This window comes from Corticium candelabrum, chromosome 12 (assembly GCF_963422355.1).
Source record: "Corticium candelabrum chromosome 12, ooCorCand1.1, whole genome shotgun sequence".
Lineage (NCBI taxonomy): Eukaryota > Metazoa > Porifera > Homoscleromorpha > Homosclerophorida > Plakinidae > Corticium > Corticium candelabrum.
In genome coordinates this window covers 5,721,529-5,728,616 of record NC_085096.1, presented here as the reverse complement: position 1 = coordinate 5,728,616, position 7,088 = coordinate 5,721,529, and positions in this window count along the sequence as shown.

The following is a 7,088-nucleotide window of genomic DNA, read 5'->3' as shown; positions in this document are numbered from 1 at the left end:
TCCAAAAGTCCACATCTGAAAGCGATCTACGGTCTGTTCCCCGTAAGCGTGAACCTGGAAGTGAGTAATGAAGTAGAGGTCACACCAGGTGTACTCATTAGAGCACTAAGAGCTGCTCCAGTTGGACCATGTTATACCAATTATCTTAAATGGTTCCAGTTGCTGATTCGTTGGACTTAGAAGATAATTGGATAATAGCCATTGCTCCATCCGTTTGTGTTTGATATGCACAAGTACTATCCTTCCGTTTCGATTGTAGGAAAGGCTTAGATAATTTGATAAACAGAAATGCCAGACCTAGCGGTTTCTAACGATACCGAGATCATCGCGAAAGTCCAAAAAACAGCAAAGATATTGATGATTTTCAAAGTTCACACTTATGGGGAACAGACAGTAGTCTACAACAAATCACAAATACCTTTGTACTTACTGCTATTAACTCAGCTACAAACCACTAAATGGCAGTCAGGGAGACTGAGTTCACATAAGAGGATGGTACACTCCTGCTGAGCTTAAAGGAGTCACCCCTCCTAATGGCCACATCCCCAGGCAATCTACTGCAGCTTGCCACACCTATGCCTTACCACAGACCATTACAACCTCAACAATATACCACTAAATGACTGTCTGGAAGACTGAGTTTACACAACAAGGTGGTTCACTCCTACTGAGCACCAAGTCACTCCTCCAAACAGAGAGGATATATGTAGTACTCAGCTTGCATCAACATTCATTTACGTGTCGGTCGTGCTGCACATCATTGTTAGAAGTCCTCGAATTATTGCCTTCAGTTTGCTTTTATTATCGTGGTCAGGAACTACAAAACCAAGTCCACAGAGAACAAGTGGTCTGACGAACAACTTGCAGCGGCTCTCCTAGAGCTCCGAATAGGAAAAGGAGCCATCAGTATCAACGCAGCAGCCAAGCAATATGAAATTCCCTGGTCAACTCTCCATGATCATTATGAAGGTATCTCTACAAAACGGTATGGAGGCAAATCAACAGTGTTAAGCAGAGAAGAAGAAAGTGAAGTGTTACTTACTTGCATCAGCTTGCAAGAGCTTGGATTTAGTTTGACCAGAGCCACTGTTGGCCGTGTCATCAAAGACTACCTGTTATCCAATGGCAGACTAAACCCTTTCAGACAAGGAATTCCTGGGTATGACTGGTGGCAAGGATTTTTACAACGATGGCCTATTGTGTCTGAAAGAAAACCTGAACACTTGTCCGTACACAGAGCACAAGCTGCCACCAAATCCAAATTACGGCAGTGGTTTGAATTCCTGGCAGAAAAGTTAAGCAATCCACATATTCCAGTTGAAGACAGACAGAGTCGACTGTGGGAACTGTGATGAAGCAGGCTTTTTCACTGACCTGACTTCAAAACGCGTTCTTTCACAGCGTGGAGCTCGTGATGTATACCACACCAGTGGTGGCTCTGGAAAACAGATGTACACCGTCCATGCATGTGGTTCTGCAGCCGGCCACCTACTCCCGCCAAACATCCTATATCCAGGTAGAATTAATACAATTGTATTTAAAGCTGATTTTTCAGAGACAAATGGTAAATTGCCTTCCTTTATTCTAGGCAAAAATATATGGGATAGGTGGTGTTTGAATGGACCCAAGGGAGCCCATTATGGTGTAAGTGAGTCAGGATGGATGGAAAGAGACAACTTCTGTAGCTGGTTTGAGAAGCTTTTCATACCATCTGTGAGATATCTGATTGAGACAGGCCCAGTAGTTCTATTTATGGATGGCCATGCTTCCCACCTTGGACTGAAAGTCATTCAAAAGGCTAGAAAGAACAAATCCACCTAATACCAGTGCCAGCCCATACCACACACATCACTCAGCCACTTGATGTTGGCTTGTATGGCCTCATGAAGTCGAAATGGCGTGCAATAAATGATGACTTACGAAGGAAAACTTCAGCAGCAGTAGTTTACAAAGGTATCTTCCCATTTCTCGTCGCTCCATTATGTCCGTTATGGGACTACGATTGGTCTAAAGCCCTGATAGGTGGCTTTTCCCAAAAAATTTCCGTTCTCCCCATACGCCATCCCAAATGAATAGTTGTCGCCATCTGAAGTCTTTTCTGATGACAAAGACGACGACAGCCAGCAAGCACTGAAAGACTCTTCACTGGACACTGATGTAGAAATTACCTTTAAAGGAACAGTTGCGATCACACCAACTACACCAATAGTAAAGACTTACCTCAAGAAACACTTCACCAAGGTCTTACAAGGTGCACGTGACCAGAAAACAAAACCCAAGGGAGCTGTAGGAAGGAAGAAAGTAGGATTAACCCATTACGGAGAAGCCTTGACATCCGATGAAGTGTTCTTTCTCCTGCGAGAGCAAGCTGCAAAAAATTAAAAGCAGCAAGGACCGTCACAGCATCAAAACTGAAGAAACCAAAAAACGCGCCAAATGCCACTTCAACAGGGGTTGCTACGGACTGTGAACAAGACGACAATTACTGCCAAGGTTGTCAACTCTCCTTTGAAGACGACAGTTACAAAGAACTGTCCACATGGATCGGTTGCAGTTCGTGTTGGAGATGGTATCATTTCCGGTGTGGGGGCCTCACTGAACTGCCAAAAGAGACGGAAGATTGGTACTGTGAGCACTGTTTGTAGCCTAGATCAATGTTTAGCTGTCAACTAAGCTGTAACTTGTTCTGAACTGCGTACCAAGTAGTTTCCATAGTCTAGTTTCACTGTTGAAATCTTCCTGCTATTGTAAGTAATACACATCAACGTAAGAAGTACTGCCTGCCAAGTGTTACAACCATTCGTAAAGTCGTAGTTGCCAGAACAAAACTCTGTTTACGAAGTTGCCCCACCCACAAGATTAGCAGTGTCGACGAAAGTCCCGAATTACCTCAAGAACGATTAAGATTTTAGAGATTGCTGCCCACATGCTGATTGGCAGAAGACTACTGCTCCACACGATAGTAAAATCAAGCGACTACAACACTCATACGTAGCAACATACGGGCATTTTCTAAATTGTTTATGGAGTTGCCCCGGATTACCTACGGATGCGACTGCAAAGGTCATGTTTGCTTAGAGTATACTTGGAAGTCAGCTAATGAGTTCACAAACGTGGACGTGAACCCAGAACAGATCTGAGTAAACTGGTTTGGCTGTAACGACCAACGCTGTATCGGCATCAGTAAAATTGTCTCAACAGTGCAAGTTTGAAGAGGGTCGACTGTCAGAGTTCTTCCTGGCTTACCTAGCTGCCTCTTGTTGAACGAGATTGCCAATCAGCTCATCAGACGTGTCGATCTAACAGGTGCTCATGTTTAGTGTGTGTGTGTGTGCGTGCGTGCGTGCGTGCGTGCGTGCGTGTGTGTGTGTGAGTGTGTGTGTGTGTGTGTGTGTGTGTGTGTGTGTGTGTGTGTGTGTGTGTGTGTGTGTGTGTGCGTATGTGTGTGGATGATCCAGTGGTGTAACTAGAATTTGTTTTCTGTCGCTTGGAAACCACCTCAACCCTGGTGTGCGGCATAGTAGTTGAGGCGTTTTTTTCGACAATCTTCTTGAGTTGTTTATGTCATTAGCAATTACCAATATGTGATGGCCGCCATATCAAGAAGATGCGTGAAACTATGCATTGAGGAGAAGCATGATCGAGAAGTGGTGGAACAAAGTTTACTAGTGTGTAGATCGTGCTCTTTACAGAATATGTTGTTTGCAATCTATTAAAGCGCAACAGTTTTATCCTGCATGAACGCCAGGAGTCCACCTTTGTCAGTCCTTCACAGTATACCACTGCTAAATGAGGTAATTGCTCATCTTGAAACACAACTTGGTCCTTTGCCAATAGTACATGCGTGTCTAGCTAGGGTATCTGCCTGTTACCCTAGGCATGTGGTCCATCAATTGTGATATTCTCGCAATTTAAGGGTCCAATCTAAATTTTTTTGCCGGTCAAAGAATGGCTTGACCAGCAGTATCGAACTATAGTAATGACATGATCAAACCTGAGCAAGGCCGCTGGATTGACTTAAGTAAACATGCATGTGGTAATTCTCAGGCTGAAATATCCCCATGGCTGCTGTAGAGCTGCCTGAATCATCTCTCTGTCTCACAATTGCAGCATTGCTTTAGGTATGTCCATGATGGGTCAGGAAAGTTTCTCTGACTTAGTGCTCCTTGACTGTCATCATTCAACTCCTCCATGAGGACCAAGGAAAAGTCACGTAGCGATTTCATGAAGCTAACCGGATTTAGTCATTAAAACGTTGTTGGAATGAAGACATTTGCGCAACAACGGTTAGACTCCGGGCAGATATTAGACTCGTGCCCAGTCCTCCTCCGCGCTAGGTTGCTGACACCACGTGCGCCATCTGTCACGTGTGTATAGGTCCATGTGGTTTCACACGTGTGGTTGGCCTAAGCACGGAGGAGGACTGGGACCATACCTCGTCACGTGACAAACATGTTTGTAACGTGACCGAAATGGCGTGACATGATTGGTAGATACTACTTTTATTTAGCATAATGGTTTTCGTAGGAGGGCTTTTGTAATGCACAATCACACAATTAGAAAGACTAAGTACACAACAATTATAGAGGCACTAAGCCATTACGAGCCGATAACTTGTTGATGGCGTCCATGTCTGTGAGAGTGCGACCAGAGAAGGACTTTCGAGAAGAGCGGTCTCAATGGTAAGTACATGTGCATTCGTGCGCGTCTAAACATTCTAGATACCTGTCGAGACACACGTGTACATGAAGGTGAAGTCTCTCTTTTTCAAAAGGCTGCGACGGGTCCTGATCGCTGTACCTGCCAGAGCACCGCGTTCAGGTGTTCCTGTTAGTTACGTCTAGCACATTTTGTTAAACCAATTTAAGCTAAATCAGTCACGTCGAGGTGGCTAGTATTGTGAGACAAGCTTTCCCGGAAGCTCGCCTCAGGATTGACCATGCCATCAGAGCATACGTCTACGATGGTATTGCCTTCGCACCAGTCTCTGTTGGAGTTATAGCACATTCTACTGACGTTTCAGACTTGCGGAATCACCCCTCGCCTTATGCAAGTAAGATATGCACTACGTACAAGAGGTGTGCACATGCAGAGTGCCTGTTTGCCCTGTAGAAGTCACAAGGAGAAATCGACAAGATTAGAATCAAGCAAGTGGAACTTCTCCAACTCCAGCGAAGCAACATAACTCAAGAGATTATGCAAAGATGCCAATCAATTGGCAATTTGTAGAAACGACTCTTTCGTCCGAGAGGGAACGTTTTCGGGAGTCCGACTGCTGTTCTCTTGGTCGAGGGCCTGTTTCGTGGCAAGATTTACGCCGTTTTTCAGTAGAAGACATCGAAGACACGATGGGTTGTCAAAGCCCTCATTTGCTTGGCATCTTGAAAGCGCTGGTCAAAGGGAAAGCCAACGAGGAGGCTGGCAGCACACGCCTGCAGGCTCTCATCACCGGCACTGTGGCACTGAAGTTCAGAGATCGCTATAGCAGTGGGATGACACTCCTAGAATCCTACATGCTTGTTGCTCGCGGTACAGGAAAATTAGCCATTACAGACCTCAACCATCTTGGTGTCTCACAATCATATCAACAGGTTTGGCGACGTCTAAAGAACTTGGCGAATTATTACCAGGATGTACAGCAGCTCACGAAAGAGACACACATCTGGGTGTATGACAATCTGAATTTGTATTTAGATTTAGATCTGCTTTAGATTTGTGAAGTAGCCAGCTCTACGAAATATGTCCGTCATGGGCTGTGTTATCCTACGCTATACTCTGCTAGCCAGCGCAGTTTTGCGAAGAGGATCGTGCATGATGGCGTTGATTTGTGAGGCAGGCGACTGACCTGTTGTAGGCAAGTTGTTAGGCTCTTGCTAGGCTCTTGCTAATCTACCACCTCCTGTGTCGTTTAGCAGAGCCTTTGCAACCTATTAGAAATCTTATCTGAGACCAGCGGGCTAAGCTAAATAACTGAATTAGACTCAAAACGTGTTACGTGACGAGGTATGGTCTCAGTCCTCCATTCTTAGGCCAACCACACGTGTGAAACCACATGAGCCTATAAACACGTAACAGCTAGAGCACGTGGTGTAAGCAACCTAGCGCAAAGGAGGACTGGGCACGAGTTTAGGCAAATATTGGTATCAATAGATAAGCTCTGTACTTGCTGGATCTATACTTACTCTCACCGTTGGGATGCAGAGGCAAAACTGCTGTTATTGGAGCCAATTTTCGCAGTTATAATGATTTAGATGCGAAGAAAAGGCGGAATTAGGTCGGAATTTAGATTAATTGCGTAAAACTATATAAGTGCATGCTGGCTAACAGGTTTCTATTAGCAATCACAGCCATTAAACTGTTAGATGGCTTTATGTTATAGATAAAAAAGTCTGTCGCGAACTCTTGTGCTTTATCTGTCTCCTTTGTCGCTCTTTGGATGTCTTACGAAAGCGTTCTGATGAAATACGTGTGGGGACTAAACCCACTTACCGTCTGATAGACAATATGTCGTCTAGCAGACCGTCTACATCCAATTAGTACTCTTCACGAACCTCCTCACCTACGAGCGCACTATAGCTTGACGCATGCAGTTGCACGCCATTCTACGGTTATGTTTGCCAGACTTTTCTACACAAGCACATGAATCAACCATTTCAAGACAGCCGCAACTAAATGGCTTGTGGAAATCAAGACCTAATGGCTTCTATAGGCTTGACAACATAACATTCGCTTATTTATAATTACACTACTAAAATTTTTAGTAGGCCACATTGTAAGATGTTACCTTCTTATTTGCAAAGGGATTTTATTTATCGACTTACCTGGTGTTTGTTTACTAATCGTATCCTAGAATACGCGAAAGCCCGGGAACGCCCACTTCCGTCTGTCTGTTTGTAAGGCGGCGATCGACATGACGCCGGTCTCGGATCGTCGCGAAACGCGGTGGGCCGGTCGAGATAGCAAGTCCGAGACGAAAGGTCGCGTCGGATTTCGCCTCCACCGTCTCCGACGGCCCGAAACGAGACTTTGGCGGCCTGAAATGAAATGCGCGGGAGTTTGTCTAGCTAATCAATTGACCGAGTATGCTG